We start from the raw sequence: 17,089 nt of genomic DNA, 5'->3' as shown, positions 1-17,089 counted from the left end.
TGGAAAGCTTATTTATTCAGCTTTCAGATTATGTATAAATCTCAATTTAAAAAAATGTACACTTTTACTGTAAAATTCTGGCAACCACAGCTGCTGTTTTTTTACCGTAAATTTTACAGATTTTTTTACAGTGTACATATGAGCAATAATAATAGTGATGCTTGTTTAAGCAAACACCACTAATGATAAAAAAAACCTCGCTTTATGCTTACTGCAAAAAAATCTTTCAAAAAAATACTACACCACTACCATGGTACAGTCAAGGTATCAGATTATTAGATAGCGTAATATATGTCAAGTCAAGTCAAGTCACCTTTATTTATATACCGCTTTTAACAATACAGATTGTGACAAAGCAACTGAACAGCATTAATTAGGAAAATAGTGTCAATAATGCAAAATGACAATAGTAAACACTAATTTTTCAGTTAAAGACAGTTCATCATTGAATTCAGTGATGTCAACATCCAGCTCAGTTCAGTTTAAATAATATCTTTGCAATTATGTCAACGATAACGCTGGAAATGAAGTGTCCCCATATGTGACACTTACAAACCACCAAATTGCATAGTAACACACTAAAAAAAACCATCAGGACACCATAACAACCACATAGCAACACCCTGGCAACTAACCACGTTGTTCTAGCTTTACATCAGTGAGTTTTTCACATGCAAACACCAAAATAATTTTTTTTAAGTCATACTGAGATGTGGGTTAGAAGCGCATCATGTAACACACACAGAGCTTCTGCTATCCCGTGGTTTGGAGCAGGACATGTGATCGCCTTCAGGCGATTAGCGCTTCAGGGAGTTGAATCAGATGATGAGGTTGTTCATGTTTGTGTCGGGACACCCACATGATCGCTCAATACCACAAAAACACATCTTCAGGGTGAATAAGCTCTGTCCCGGGCTTTCTGTACAACCCGTCCGTTCTGCTGCTTCAGGATCAGGATCAACAGTCCTTTGACCTGTAAGAAAGAGAAATCACAAGTGAGATCTCTTGGAAGGTGCTCCTGTGTGTAATTTATTTATTTATTGCTGTACTAAAGCATAAAAATACCATACATGTTTGCAGATATTTAGGAAACATGCTAAGTTCACATAATTGTTTCTCAGAAAACCAATGCAACAGCCAGTTATTCTACTTTGAAACGTGCGTTTGGTGTCGGAATGCCTGCTTTTGTTTTGGTCTATGTGACTCCGCCCACTGCCAATTTACCCAATAGAATTTCGACACCCCGGGTTGCCAGTTGGCAGAAAACACCTCGTATTGCAGCCATGGAAGCCAGCAAAAAAAAATCCTCGGCGTCTATCTAGAAAAACTCTATGAGCAACGGAACATTAAAATGCAGACAAATCAACTCATCAACTTACAGTATAAAGCTTGTCGTCTTTCATTGTCCTCAATCTGGCAAAAGAAAAAGGCCCAGAAAAATAATGTCTTAATAATATTTCTAATAATATGTACTATTCTATAACTCTATAACTCTATATTCAAATACCAATCAGTAAACAATGCATCCTGGCAAACCTGTACATTACTTAATATATTCAGCTCAGCTACAATTGTGCAAACACTGTGAAAAGTGTGCAATTTTTTCTGAGTTATTTTTATAGATCTTTTCATCACTTGGCACCCTGAAAATAAAAAATATTTTGTTTGTATTTTTAGTAAAACAGTCTTTAAAACATAAGTATTGCATGCATAAAGAATACATGCATACTATACATACTGTTTTTATTATTTATGCATACTGTGTGTGCAAAGTGTGTAATTAAATTTTTTGCTCATCTTACGGTACCTTGGAAATAAAAATATATAATTTTAATAAGAAAATGTCTTAAAAAGATCAATATTACATGCATAAAGAATATATTGATACAAAACACTGTATACTGCTCTTGGGGCAGTTGTGGCCTAATGGTTAGAGAGTTGGACTCGTATCCCAAAGGTCGCGGGTTTGAGTCTCGGTACCAGCAGGGATTGTAGGTGGTGGGAGTGAATGTCCAGTGCTCTCTTCCACCCTCAATACCACGACTGAGGTGAGACCCTTGAGCAAGGCACCGAACCCCCAACTGCTCCCCGGGCGCTGCAACATTGGCTGCCCACTGCTCCGGGGGGGTGTTCACTACTGTGTGTGTGCACTTGGATGGGTTAAATGCAGAGCACAAATTAGGAGTATGGGTCACCATACTGGGCCACTTCACTTTCACTTTTTTACTATTTTTGCAGTATGCTTATTGTGCTCAGTGTTCAGTGTCTTCTAAAATGTTCCTATAAATCTTCTCATTACAGGTCACCTAGGAAATAAAGACTTAAAGTAAATCCTAAAGTCTTAAAATACACTTTGTATAAGCAATTAATGCATACTAGACATAGTATGCATACTGCATAGATATAGTAGTATGTCGTTCTGAACTCAACGAGCAGAACAAGCGGTTCCCCCTGCAGGCGGATGATGAATCTGAGGGAAAGTGTGCGAAGTGTTCTAGTTTGGGGGAAGACTGATATGAAGTATAAATAAACATGTAAAGGCAGACTGGTGTGTGTTGGGTTCGTTCCTCTGATGTTGGGACACGTCAACATTTTTCTGCTGATAATAAGGAATATCTTCATCATTAGAGGAGAGAGAGAAGGAAAAGAGAAATGAAAGCTTGTATGACTCACACAATCAAAACAGCCCTATCCTGCTCTGTACATCTATTTCATGTTTATTCCCAGCCATTATTTTCCTGTGATCAATTTGGTATTTGTTTCTAATTTTAAGTGGGTAATTTGCTGTTTTGTTCTCTGTGCTTTGGGCCGTGACTCATGCCTCAGCATGGCTTACTCTCTGTATTTACAGAGGGATTTCCTAATTTTTTTTTGTTGATTGGGTGTTGGACAAGATAATAATACATAAATACATTTTAAATGTGCAAAAATTCAATTAAGAATATATTTTTAATGCGACTTTCACATAACAAAAATAAATCTGCTAGTTTTAGCAATAATAATAATAGTGCTTGGCTTAGCAAACACCACTAAAAAGCTACAAAATCTCTCTTTCTGCTGGACATTTCACTGGGTAATGATGATGAAGTGTTTGAGCTCTATTCTTCAGGCTGAGAGAGCCAGAGAGAGGTGTTTAATGTGACAGGGTCCGCACTAAACCAACAGGCCTCTGATACATATACACTGATGAATGGTGAACAGCCTCTTCACCCTGCTGCGGGGCCAGAAAGCGCTTACTCTAGGAGAATAAATCATTCAGTTCTCATAAAGGCATCTATTGTATCTGTGGGCTAACAACGAAAGCACATTTCTGTAACATTTACACCGAAGCTTCAGATGAACACAAAGGATGCAGGAGCTTCTTTTAATGTTGTTTTAATCAAATACTTAAAGCATTAACTGCAGGCTACAAAACACAAAGGCAAATGAACAAAGAAGTGGAAGAGTTTCATGCATAGATGTCATCTAAAAGGCTCGTTCTCTAAATGTTTAGCATAGTGTAGTGATTCGAAAGACAGTCTTTGTCCCACAGAGCAGCTTTAATTGCAAGCATCTGGGGATGGTTTGTGTGCAAAGCAACATACTTTCACAGAAACAACAATTAACCTCAAACAGAGTGATAATTTCTCTGGAAAAGCAGGAATTAAGTGAAGTCGGTGGCTATGAGACAGTATCCCAGAGCAATCTTTTCTAATTGGTCCCCATAATCAAATTTTCAGCAGTCGCCACAGTCTGCAGCTATTTATGACAGTGAAAATTGTCTCGTTATGAGTATTAGTGGATTCATAATGTATTATGCTGTGCTGTTAATTTTGTTTTCCATATTTTGATTAAAAATCTTTTTTTACTCAAAAACAGAACAGACGCAGTGGAAAACAGACTCGTCTGTCTGTTTAGACCCTGGTTAAAATAAACATGATAAGAAATTGACCGACAGTGACATTACAAGGAGTTTCATCATGGTTCATTCAAAATACAAAAAATCTGGACTCCTCCATCATCACAGTAGGCCATCATAAAGTGGCTTAAGGATCTCTGTTTAGATTCAGCTTTTATACATGCGTGCATATAGACATATATACGCAGTGTTGGGGAAAGTTATTTACTTTTAAAAATAATGCATTACAATATTGCTTTACTCCATAAAAAAAGTAACTAATTTCGTTACTTAGTTACTTTTTATGGAAAGTAATGCGTTACGTTACTTTTGCGTTACTTTTAAAATCTGGACAGGGCTTGCTTATTTGTTTTTAAAATAAAAAAGCTCTATTTTTGGCAAATATAAAAGCCGTGTCACACCAAAAGTGAAAGGAATAAGCCTCAGGCTGAAGGGAAAGTACATTTACGTCCGTACAGTAGAACGCAGAAGAAGAAATTTCAACACACTTCAGCAGTAAAAAAGACACACAAATGTTTGTCTAGAGTCATTTGTGCTTATTAGTACGCTTGAACTGGATCATCGAAGGTCAGAAGCTAATAGAATGGGATTAAACACATAAAGGATATTTGTGTTGTTTAACATTTAATTATTGCAGGTTTAAATATTTTGAGTTGCATTTTTTAATTCATTTTGAGGAATACTGAATCTGTGTTTTTTTTTGTGTGTGTGAGTGAGATGAATGAATGCATATTCATATTTATTTTAGAACTACAGTAGCATCTGATTTCTCTCAACATGGGGACAGGAGAGCTGTCAATCAATAAACTGGGAAAAAGTAACTTGCGTTACTTATTTGAAAAAGTAACTCAGATATTCGCTTGTAAATTAAAAAGTAATGCGTTACTTTACTAGTTACTTGAAAAAAGTAATTGATTATGTAACTCGCGTTACCCCAAACACTGTATATACGTATATGATAATGTATCATGATTCCAATAAAAAACATGAAACAGCACAAGTGTTTTCAACATTGATAATAATCAGAAATGTTTCTTGAGCAGCAAATCAGCATATTAGAATGATTTCTGAAGGAAACCGTGACACTGAAGACTGGAGTAATGATGCTGAAAATTCAGCTTTGCATCATAAATGACATTTGACAATATATTCAAATAGAAAACAGGTATTTTTCTTAATATTACCGTTTTTCCTGTATTTTTGAACAAATAAATGCAGCCTTTGGTGAGCAGAAGAGACTTTTTTTCAAAAACACGAACTATTCCTTTCATAAGAAATTGTGGGAATCACGCCACAGTAAAGGAACAGTCGTGTTTTGGGGAAAAATGGAAACAATCTTCATACAAAACATACTTAAAGTGTTTATTTTGAAACACGTAATGATTAATACTGCCATAGATTTTTACAGATTGGAAGCCTGTTGGGAACACGTAAATAAATAAATAAATAAATACAAGTTGCAAAAACTTGACGGAGCTCAAACTCAAACCACACGGCAGCAACAAACAGCAAGCATTTCACAAGCATTTTTACACATTTTTGCTGTTTATATGTAAATTAATTTGCAGTGATAAAATATACTGTTTTCTTTTAAAATTGTAATTAAAACCAAGGTTATTGTAATAAGTTTTATAAGAAAATGTTTAATTTGATGTTTTACTTGCCATTTCTTTGTAATTAATTGTGAAATTTAATAGCAATTTCTGAGTGAAAATTGTTTCTACTCTAATTTTTGGTGAGTGATGCATGTTAGGGCTGTCAAAATGGCTGAAAAACTAAATTCAAATTTTGTACTTAAATATTATCAAAATTGCATAATTTCAGTTAGGGTGAAGAAAAGCTTTAGGCTTCTCTCCTGAGGCCACAAGAGGGCGCATCGAGAAAAATATTACTAATGCACGTTTATTCAAAGCATAAGATAACATGACTATCTGTGGAAAAAAGGGCATAATATTTAAAATAATGTTTATCAACCAGTTATAATTAAGTTGCTTATACAACTATAAACAAAACAGCATCATGTATGTATGCATGGTTTAAAACAAAGGGCGGAAAGCCAATAACACAGAGTACATTTTTCATTTAAAAACATGAGATGCAGTGGGATGGGGAAAAAAAAAACACGCCATAAAGTCTCTATATATGCTTGTTCAAAGTTGAACTTGCATTAATTTTACATGGCTTTCTAAACATGCAGCTCCTTTGTGCGAGATGCGAGTGCAACGGTGATAGATGTCCCTCTAGAAAATGCATGAAATATGCGTTCTGTGTGAACGGCTTGGTTTCATTTTTGATGTAAACAAGATCTTTTCCGCATTGATGTTCTCTTTTCCCGCAATATTTGTAATGAACAACGCAGCAGCACCGCATCTAGTGGCTTTAACTGGATAGGCTAACAGAAACATTATAATGCAACGACACTTACATCGTCATCTCATCTCGTGTGCCACTGATAAGGCTGCCTGCTTCGAATGCAACGTTTTTGCATTCGAATGTGTATTTTTATTTGAAATTCGACGAATATTCGAAATTCGAAAAAAATTGACAGCCCTAATGCATGTAGTCCCAAAAATCAAAGTCTCTCCCCTCAAAATCTGAGCTCAAGTGCTCAGAGGAGACACATTTAAGATGCATTTTAATAATGTGTAGACATTGAATAATTTCAACCTGCTATACTGAGCAGATCACCTGAAATGCATGCATGTCGAAACAGGGCCTAAGAGTCGTGTGACAAGGGAGTCTGTCTTGAATGTCTGGATCAAAGATTTCTTCAACAAGACCCCTAATATCAGTCCTAACTCTCACTCTGTGATCAGCCCTGTGGTTTTCAAAGTCATTTAATTGATGCTGAATCAAATAACTTAAACTGGAATGGAAACGGTGACTGAGATGATTAAACAGAGTTGGTTTTTATAGTTCAAATTGAACGGTCTACATCAAAATACACTAGCTGTAGTTAATGTTCATTGATATGTTCTTAGCATAGTTCAGTATTCATCTTGCTAAAACACAAATCTTGTGAAAGTGCAGAGTTGGTCACATCTGTCAGTTTATGGTTTTGACAGTAATGGGTTAATTTTCACGTCCTCTTTTTTTGGATCCTCCGCACACCTCTGTCTCTCTGCATGAGTCAGTTTGTTCCATTCATTCAGGCCTAGAGCAGAATAGCAGTGAAGTTTGCTTTGAGAGCTCTGCACGAAGATGGCTGGCTGAGAGAGACGGAAGCATTGTGGTGATGCGTGAACAATAAAATTACTATTTACCACATGAAACTTCTCAGATGTGCATGCATTCATACTTAAATATTCACCCACGTTCATAATCATAGTATTTTCCAGCTTTTTTATGATTTGCAATCTGTCTTGTCATTTATAAATTTGCTCAGCAATGCCTCTTTTTATTAGAGGAACCATAATTTCAGACAAACAACTTTGTTGTAGCCACTTAGATTCAAATGTTTTTAGTAAAATATGGTATAATCTTAAAAAATATTCAAGGCATGTTTTTCACAGTCTTTCACTAAATGAATTCATATTGAATACTTTTTTTAAAATATGCATCAGTATATTAATGCATAATTATCTATTGCAATATTTATCTAAATATATTTTATAAAACATTTTAATTAGATTCATACATTCAAATATATTTAATGTGATATTTTATTTAAAGGCAGCTAAATTGTTTAATCAGAGTTTTGAATCAATTTATGTGATTCACTAAGATTAATGTAAAGTTTAAATCTGATACTAAACTTCCTGCATCCTGTAGCCTAAATATTCTGGCATTTCACAGACATGCTTGGAATATTTGCATGGCGCTCCAAAAAATGAGACGCCTCAGTCATCCACAGGCCATCTCAACAGTGACAGGCACTTAAAGGGACGGTGTCTTTTTTTTAGCACTAGTTAAACAATAGATAGTTTACCCTAAAATGAAAATGAGTTGATCATTTACTCGATATTTGCGATATTGACAAATTATATCTAACAATAACAATAATTAGACGATATTTTGCTGAGTGTGTTATTGTGCTGGTACCTTAAGGACTGCCGAAGACAGCTGACTCCTAATGTTTTTAATATTCTTCATATTCTGTGTGGTGGTCAGTTCATACTGATAGAAATGAATCTTTTCCAATAAGTTTAAACTGATTTTTGCATTTTATGGGCATTTTTACCTTTTATAAAGCCATTTTTTCTGAAAGTGTCCATTATCTTTTGAGTCAAATGCTTACATTTAATCAGGGAATTAGAATAATAAGACATTTGGGCTGTTACCAAGCAAATTAAATCAACACAGAAGCGGCATCTGAAGTGACATTTAGATGCATTTACACACATGTATTTTGTTTGATGCAAGACATGAATGCATTTAACCTGCAATTACAAATGCATAAATAATGTTTTGATATATTAACCATAAAACGTTGAATACTGATATTTGAAATGATTTAAAACATGAAAAAAATCTACAAAAAAAAGAAAAGAAAGAAAAAGCCGAAATTTGAAATTAAAACCGCCAGCAGGTGGCAGCAAATCACTGTTAATAAGTGAGTCATTGCTATTGAACCGAATAATTTAAACGGTTGATTCATTCAAGAACGAAACACCGTCATGTTGCTCAGAGACGCAAAACAGTGCTGTGGCTGTATTCGGAATGATGTTTTTGTTGGCAAAATAGAGCAAAAACAAGCAATATGGTGTCTAAAACGTAAGTCTCTTAATTAACTTATTGTTTATTGAATTCAATGTCACATTTGTAATCATGGTAATGCATGCGTGCGCTCTGTAGGGATGGTTTGAATGGTTTTTGCAAAATACTCGATAATGTCAAATCACACCTCGTTAAAACAACAATTACGATATTATCGCAGATGATATATATCGCACACCCCTAGCCCCAGGCCATCCAAGGAGTTTGTTTCCTCATCGGATTGGGAGAAATGTAGTTTTCACTTGCTCACCAATGGATGCTCTGCAGTGAATGGGTGCCGCCAGAATGAGTGTCCAAACAGCTGATAAAAGCTGTAATCCACAAGTGATGTCTTGAAAAGCCAAAAGCTGTGTTTATTACAAATAAATCCATCAAGACATTTTTTACTTCAAACCTAAAATACAAGTCATCTATCCATAATATTGCTTTCTCCAGTGAAAAAGCTGTCTTGTCTGAATCAGGATAGAAATATGCATAGATATAGAAAATAGATATAAACAAATACGAGGGTGGATTTTGATGTGAGAGGACAACTGGAGATGGACTTTTTCACTGGATTATGGACTTGTATTTTGGGCCAAAGCTGCATTTGAAGTTAAAAACGTCTTCAAATGCAGCTTGTTTCTTACAAATACACAGCTTTTGGCTTTATAAGATGTTAACTGAAAGACTGGAGTGGTGTGGATCACTTGTGGATTATTGTGATGTTTTTATCAGCTGTTTGGACTCTCATTCTGACGGCACCCATTCACTGCAGATGATCCTCTGGTAAGCAAGTGATGTAATGTTGAATGTCTCCAAATTGAATGAAGAAATTAACTCATCTACATCTTGGATTGCCTGATGTAAGAACATTTTGAGCAAATTTTCATTTTTGTGCGAACTTAAGCCTTGCAAAGCACTGCATTGTAACAAGCACTGTCTTTTCCAACATGTAGCCTAAAATTGATTTATTTTTGCACAGCTTTTCTTTTTGTTCGTTCTTTTGTTCTTTCTCTTTCATTCTTTCTGTAATCACGTCAGATCTGTCATCCAGCATAATAACACATTGTTTGATTGGTGACATTCTCAGATTTGTAGATTTCTGCTTCATGCTGCTTGTCTTCACATAACAATGTTGAAGACAGAAGCATGCAAATGTCATATCGGTTACCCCATATTTGCAGTCGTGATCAAACGGGTGTTTGGAGTTTGACTCTGCTCATTGTGTGCATGTGAAATGTGCCAAACCGCAGGGAGACGCTGACGCCGCTGCTGTTCTCCTGTCCTTCATTTCTGTCACGTTACCGTCACTCTAATCCCTTTTGATTAAAGTTGAAGTGTTGTGTTGTAAACACAACGGCATTAATATGCCATAACACATGGATGTGAGGGATTCCTTGAGTTTGGAGAGGAGGATGAAAGACTTCTCTTTCCCTTCTTACTGTTTGTCGATCCTTTGAGACTTTAGCTAAACAGCTGAAAGATTTTTCTTGCTGTATGTATGAATGATTTATTTCAGTGTGCCACTGTAGAGCCGGCATGTGCATTTTCGTATTGACAAGCCTAAATCAATCCAGCTCAGAGAAACAAGAGATTAGTCCAAGAAGTAGACTTTCCGAACAGCTGTAGCCTGTGCAAAACTGTATAGGGTGCATTGCTTGCTATGCAGTCACCATGTTTTTGTGGTTACTAGGTTGTTGTGGATGGTTGCTAGGGCATTGTCCTGTGTAAGGTGATCTGAGTAGTTTCTAGGGTTTTGCTATGCATCACAAAGGCATGCCTGGTGATTTATAATATGTTAATACAATTTCTAGGGTGTTGCTAAGTGGTTGCTGGAACATTGCTGTGTGTGCAGTCACTGATGTATTGTTTAGTGTTTTTAATCATGTTTCTGTGGTTGCCAGGGCGTTACTATGCAGCCACTAAGAGTGGTTTTAGCTCATTGATATGCTAGGATATTTTCTTCTGATTATTATTATTATTATTATTATTATTATTATTATTAGGGATGTAACGATTTGCTCAACTCACGATTCGATTCGATTCACGTTTTTGATTTCACGAAAATGTAACTATTAACTGCGAGCCGGTTGAAAATCGATTCAAATATGTGACGATTCAAATCGGTTGAGATGCTAAACAAATCGCGATTCATTTAGGTGTTCGAGTTTATATGAAGGGGAATTTACTGTCTTTAGAAAAGTTTAGATGGTATTTTTTCTTTTCATCTTGCCTCTGTATAATGCATATTAAAGTTCGTAAGTTCAGCGCTGCTTTGTTTACAGCGGTAACCAGGAAAGGGTTTAAGCGCCACCTGCTGGCAGAGAGTGAATCTGCGTCTCATTCAGTTTTGCTGTTTCATGCAGATATTTTTATTTATAGTTTCCCAAAACTGAAGTCAAACCATTCTGTTTTTGCTTCAAATTTCGAAACTATACAATCTAATTTAGATTAAAAACGGCTTGTGTTGCATGTATGCAGCATCTTTTTTTGGATCATGATTAAAATGCAGCGTTTGCCTCTAATTTTAAAAGGAAAGAGCACAGACAAAGCCTTATTTTGTTTATATGAAGATATTTATTTTATGTGTTTATTTGATTTGGGGCTTGTTTTAAAATTTCAATTTAGTTTTGTTATTTACATTTACATTATAGTTAAATTTTGTAATTTAGCAGAGGCTTTTATCCAAAGCGATTTACAAATGAGGACAATAGAAGCAATCAAAACCAACAAAAGAGCAGTAATATGCAAGTGCTATATTATTATAGTATTATATTTCAATTTCACAAAGAAATGTGCAGCATTTTGTCCAAGCAATAATAAAAGGACACATTTAATTTATAATTTGTCTTAAATCTCATTTTGTTAAAAAAATTATAATAATCGTGAATTGAATCGAATCGTGAATCGAATCGTGAGTTGAGTGAATCGTTACGTCCCTAATGGTGATGATGATGATGATAACTGCACAACTGTAAAATTACAATACTGATATTTTAATTTCTTAATTTAAATTTCGACCCAAAGTTGGCATGAATTAAGTTAATTTTATTTTTTTGAGTGAAGGCTTTTGATCTTTTTTTTTATTTATTTTTTTATTTGCTGTAAGATTTAATCAGTGTCCTAACTGGGCTTTCCTCCGGTGATGTCTCCAATCATTTACTCTGCTTAAACCCTGCCCACTGCAGGCTCACGTTCATCTGCCTCCATTTTTGAGTGCTACGCCCACATCTCAACATCCAATCGACAACTGATGTGTAGAACCAAGTCCCGCCCTACATTTCTTTCTTCTTCAATAATCCATTATACTTGTATGTCAGAATAACCTGGATGTCTTTGCAAACTCCACTGAAACTGTACTGTACGGTACTGAAGCATGAGAGCTGAAAATTACTGGTTGCCTTGAGTCCTTACAAACTTCCACTTATCTCTGTGTTGTTATCACTCTCTCTCTCTCTGACTGTAGACAGTGTTGTTTACATCGGTATTCTGACGGTTTCTGCAGCGGTGGACAGGATCGCTCTACCCAACACTTTGGCTCCCCCGATAAGGAAATGCCACTTCCTTTGGCTTCAGTAAAGCTGCCAGTGAGAAGTGCAGCTTGACTGAAGACAATAGTTCTGTTTCTACTCTCACACACAAGCGTATAATCTCTCATTATCTCCAGTGTGCTCCTGATTAACCTCAACCACAGTCTGGTCTGTGTTTGGACCTTGTCGAATGAGAAGTGTCAGAACGACGGGGCGGGAGATGAGCGCGAGTGCTCCAATACAGTGACAGCGATGATCAATCACGACGGCACAGTTTCGTGACTTGACTGCTTTTTTAACTTTAAAACATTTCACACCAATCAGAGTTTATAAGACGTGCCAACCAGATTGGATGCAGCGTCATTTCCAGCACTGTAATTTCTGTCAACGCTCTTGCGGTATGAAGATACTAAATGTAACATTTCATTTAGTAATTCATCTATTAATCGTAGAATAATTAGAATCAAATTTTGATTGAAACTCAGTGAGTATAAAATGTCATATTTTGGTGAGCATTATTGTACAGTCGGTTAGCTTACAGCAACACAAACTTTGCTAAATCCAAGGATAAAAAAAATCAAGTGTGCAGAAAATTACTTAAAAAAAAAAAAAAAAAAAAAAATGTAAATGCTATATTTTATTTAATTGTATTTTATATCATCACGGCAGTGTGATATTGCGCATATACATTTTGTATTGAATAATTAACTGTTTTTAACACAGAAATTTACATTTTTAACGTTTCATTGATCTATAAATCATCATGAATAATTGAATTTAAATTTGATTGAAACTTATTGAGTATTGAATATTGTATTTTGGTGAGCATTATTGTGAAGACCATTAGCTTAAAGCAACACAAACTTTGTTAAATCAAAGTGAAAAAAAGTAAGTAAAATGTGCAGAACATGTTATTTTATTTATCATGGCAGTGTGACATTGCACATGTAGTGTATTGAATAATTAACTCTCTTTTTACACCGAATTTGCCATTTATACCATTTAATTTAATAATTTATCTTTTAAATCAAATCATGATGATTTTTTTTTTAATCTTTTTATCATGTTTATTAGTTTTATCATGGATGACAATGTAACGTATTATCTTGAATAATCGAATGTTTTTAATGGAGAATTTCTCATTTATAACATTTCATTTTGAAATTTGTTCAAATCATGATAAAAAAAATTAAATGACTATCTAGTTTATTTATTTTTTTAATTTGTTTTATTTTGTCATGGCAATGTGACATCGCACATATATTGCATAGAATAATTAACTGTATTAACTGAATTTGTAATTTATAACATTTCATTTTGTAATTAATCTTTAAATCAAACTACGCTCAAAGTAAATTGGTTTTTAACCTAGTTTAATATATTTTTCATTTTATATTTTATTGCAAATTTAGCTTTTTAATTCTTGGTTTGTTGCCTTTTGATGCAGTTTGAGAAACAAATACTTCAAAACAAAAACTATCCCCAGCCCATTTTTGAACTCCTGGCATCCAAATGGTAATCAAAGATGTGTCTTTGTTTAAAGCTCATTTCCTGTTGAATGTGTTGCTCTTATGAATCTCTACGTCTCTCTCCTTACAGCCTGATTAGTTCAGTATCACTTTGTCCTTTCGTCTTCGTTTTTTGAGCAGAGGACATTAGCTAATAAACACCTCTGAGCAGGACTGATAATGAGCCTCTCTCAGGACTCCTCCTGAACACCTTAAAAAAAAAAGGAAAGGAAAAGGGAGATGCTTGAAGTCATATGAAATAGGAGATTACCAAGCTTCCTGTTTTAGCCAGTTATTCATAGAATATTTTTGTGTCGATTACCAATTCTTTAAAAAGATGCTTCCTCCTTTAATAACTTCAGTGTTGATGGCAGCATTTGTTAGTAACTTGTTTAACTACCTTCAGTTGTTTTAACTGTAGTTTATCTACTTTAGATTATGCGTAACTTGGCAAGCTACATTTTGAAAGCTTCCTCAGCATTGATGTTAGCATTGTGTTTGGCAGGAAATATCCTGTGGTGTCACAGGTCCTTGAAGAAAATTTCCACAACCACTTAAATGCACGCACGCTCACTCATACGAAGATGAACACCTCAAATGCACTGCATGCTCTATTTTTATGAATAGTACAGAATAATTCACCCAAACCTGAAACTTTGGTGCGATAATGCCAGGCCATCCAAGGTGTAGGTGACTTTTTTTCTTCAGTATTAAAAGTAAAGTAGCTGAAACTGTCATCTTTGGTGATTCATAAAATGCAAGTCAGTGGCTACTGGCCAGAGTATGTGAGCGGAGTGGAGCAGCAACAATTTGCCCTCCGCGCTCCAAGCATTCAATAATCACTCTGCTCCAGCTCCGCTCCGAGTTCACCATTTCCCGCTCCCGCTCCACTCCTCGCTCCACAGAACAGAAACACCGCTCCGCAGCTAAATTATTTCACTATGCTTGAAAAATCAAAGTTCTGTTCAGAAATTATATTAAACAAAAAATAAATGCGTAATACTAGAAGAATAGTTTTAACATGGCTTATTGGAACACTACAGTTAGCCCAAGTCCATATTAAATGTCTGCTTAAATCGCTTCGCTTACTTGTCTGTGCAACGTCTCTACTATTGCGAAGCTGAGGGTAGTTACTTCAGAAACAGAAAGAATATGCTGTAACTTTTCTGTTTTTAAGCTGATAAATCACAGGACAGCGTTGACCAAATTTTCTTCATTCCTGAATGTATGCGCGCGATCTGTATGTTATGTGCGAGCTTGTGTGTTCTGTCCGTGTGCAGCAATGTAGCAGCACATTGGTTTCGAGCAGAGATTAACAAACTGTACAACTTACAACATGCTTTAACCTCCCGCACTCGTCCATCGCCATTTTAACCTTCATATGTGATCCACATATTTGTAAAGCTAACTAATTATGCTTAATGCGTGAGTTGGCATAATTTGTGCTCGTAACGGAGCGTTCTCGGATGCGAGTGAATACCACAACGCTCCGACTTTCAAAAAATCCGCTCCTAGCTCCAGGCAAAATCGCTCCACTCCCTCTCCGCTCCGCTCACATACTCTGCTACTGGCACTTTGAGTCAAAAAGAGCATATCAAGGAACACAAAATAGATACCTGTGGTTTCTGACGATATATTGAGGTCTTATGAAGTGAAACAATCGGTCTGTGTAAGAAACTGAATATTATTTACAACATTATTATTACCTGGAATCCAGAGCCTCAGGCAAACTGAGAAATCTGATTATTTTCCACAAACTGGATCTTTTGGAGCGTTTGTTTCAGTGAACTGGTTCAAAAAACATATTCACCATAATCTATACATAATGTACATAATCTAAAGCATATAATGTGAATAAACTAGTCTTCATCAGTTTACCTTTTTACATAAATAATGAGAAACCATAAAAACTTTCTTTTGACCCCTTCATTCAAGTGCTTGGTTTACACAGGTGCATATCAGAATAAAAATAGGCCAAATTCTAAAAAAAGTGGTTTGCCTTTGAAAAATGTGCCAGCTGCTGACAGATTTCAACCTAAACCGGTGTAATTGTCCTAAATCCAGGTCTCTGGTATATGAGGATGAGTGTTATCATATACAAGCATGCGTTTCTGGACGGTGTTTGTGATGTAATGCCTCTTTAGAGTTGTATTTCTCAGTCTGAAGTAAGGCAGTGCATGATGCCGGCCTGTAGATTAGTCTCCCTTAGAGACGTCTGAGTAGTTCTTAATAGATTTTCAACATGAATTTTGAATAATCTGGGGATTATGGAGTCGAGTTATGTGATATTATGAGCTTTGGTCTGAGAAGATGCGATAACTGGATTTCTCAGAGGGGAAACGCTTGGGGTTTAGAGTGCAGGGATGTTGCTCTAATATAAAATCCCTCCCATTAGTTTGGGTGGCACAAGCACAAAATTAACAAACAAAATTGAGTTATTTCAGCTGTTTCGTGGCTTAATCGGGTTGTAGAGTATTTTGCATTGAATTTTTGGTTAATTTGGTTATGTGATGAAAAAAAGGTTTTCAATAAGTAATAACTTGAAATTTGTGCAAGATGATGCTGTGAAGCTAATTGAGTTCTTTAGTGTTTTAAATTTTATAGTTCGTTAATGCACTAAAGCTAACATGAACGAACAATGAACAATTTGTAATTTTTTTCAGCATTTACTTATCTGTTCATGTTAGTTCTGTTCATTCATGGTAACAGATACAACTTTTGACTTTAAGAAGGGCATGCATAAATGTTAAAAATGAACATTGTTAAATTTAGTTTATTGCTAGTTTATAAAATAATGTTAACTAGTGTTAACAAATGAAACCTTTATTGTAAAGTGTTATCAAAATTATACATTTTAATTGTTTTTAAGTCAAAGTAATTTTCACTTTCTGCAAGCAATATATTTGTATATTTTGTCAGCAAGCATTTATTTAGTGGCTCTTTCGAGTTTCTTTACAGAACACACAAATTACATATTAGCAATAATTATTGAAAATAATTTGCAATAATAGCTGCAGTTTACACAAGTGTTATTTTAGGACTGAGGTAGTTTCTGTGAATATTTTAAATTACGTTTTATATTTTCTGAGTTCAGAAGTTTTAATAATTTTGTCTTTTTGTCATTTTTATTACTTTTTGTTGGTTTTTAAGTTTCTGTAGGCTAAGGTTGTGATGGTGAGGAAATTTTCCCACCGGTTAATCGATGTTTGACAACACCGGTACAAGAAGACGCTGTGAAGCTAATTGAGTCCTTTAGTGTTTTACATTTTAAAGTTCGTTAATGCACTAAAGCTAACATGAACGAACAATGAACAATTTGTAATTTTTTACAGCATTTACTTATCTGTTCATGTTAGTTCTGTTCATTCATGGTAACAGATACAACTTTTGACTTTAAGAAGGGCATGCATAAATGTTAAAAATGAACATTGTTAAATTTAGTTTATTGCTAGTTT

This window comes from Sinocyclocheilus grahami, unplaced genomic scaffold, assembly GCF_001515645.1.
Source record: "Sinocyclocheilus grahami isolate Dianchi unplaced genomic scaffold, SAMN03320097.WGS_v1.1 scaffold1189.1, whole genome shotgun sequence".
In the NCBI taxonomy this organism is placed as follows: Eukaryota; Metazoa; Chordata; class Actinopteri; order Cypriniformes; family Cyprinidae; genus Sinocyclocheilus; species Sinocyclocheilus grahami.
This window is presented reverse-complemented; position numbering follows the sequence as displayed.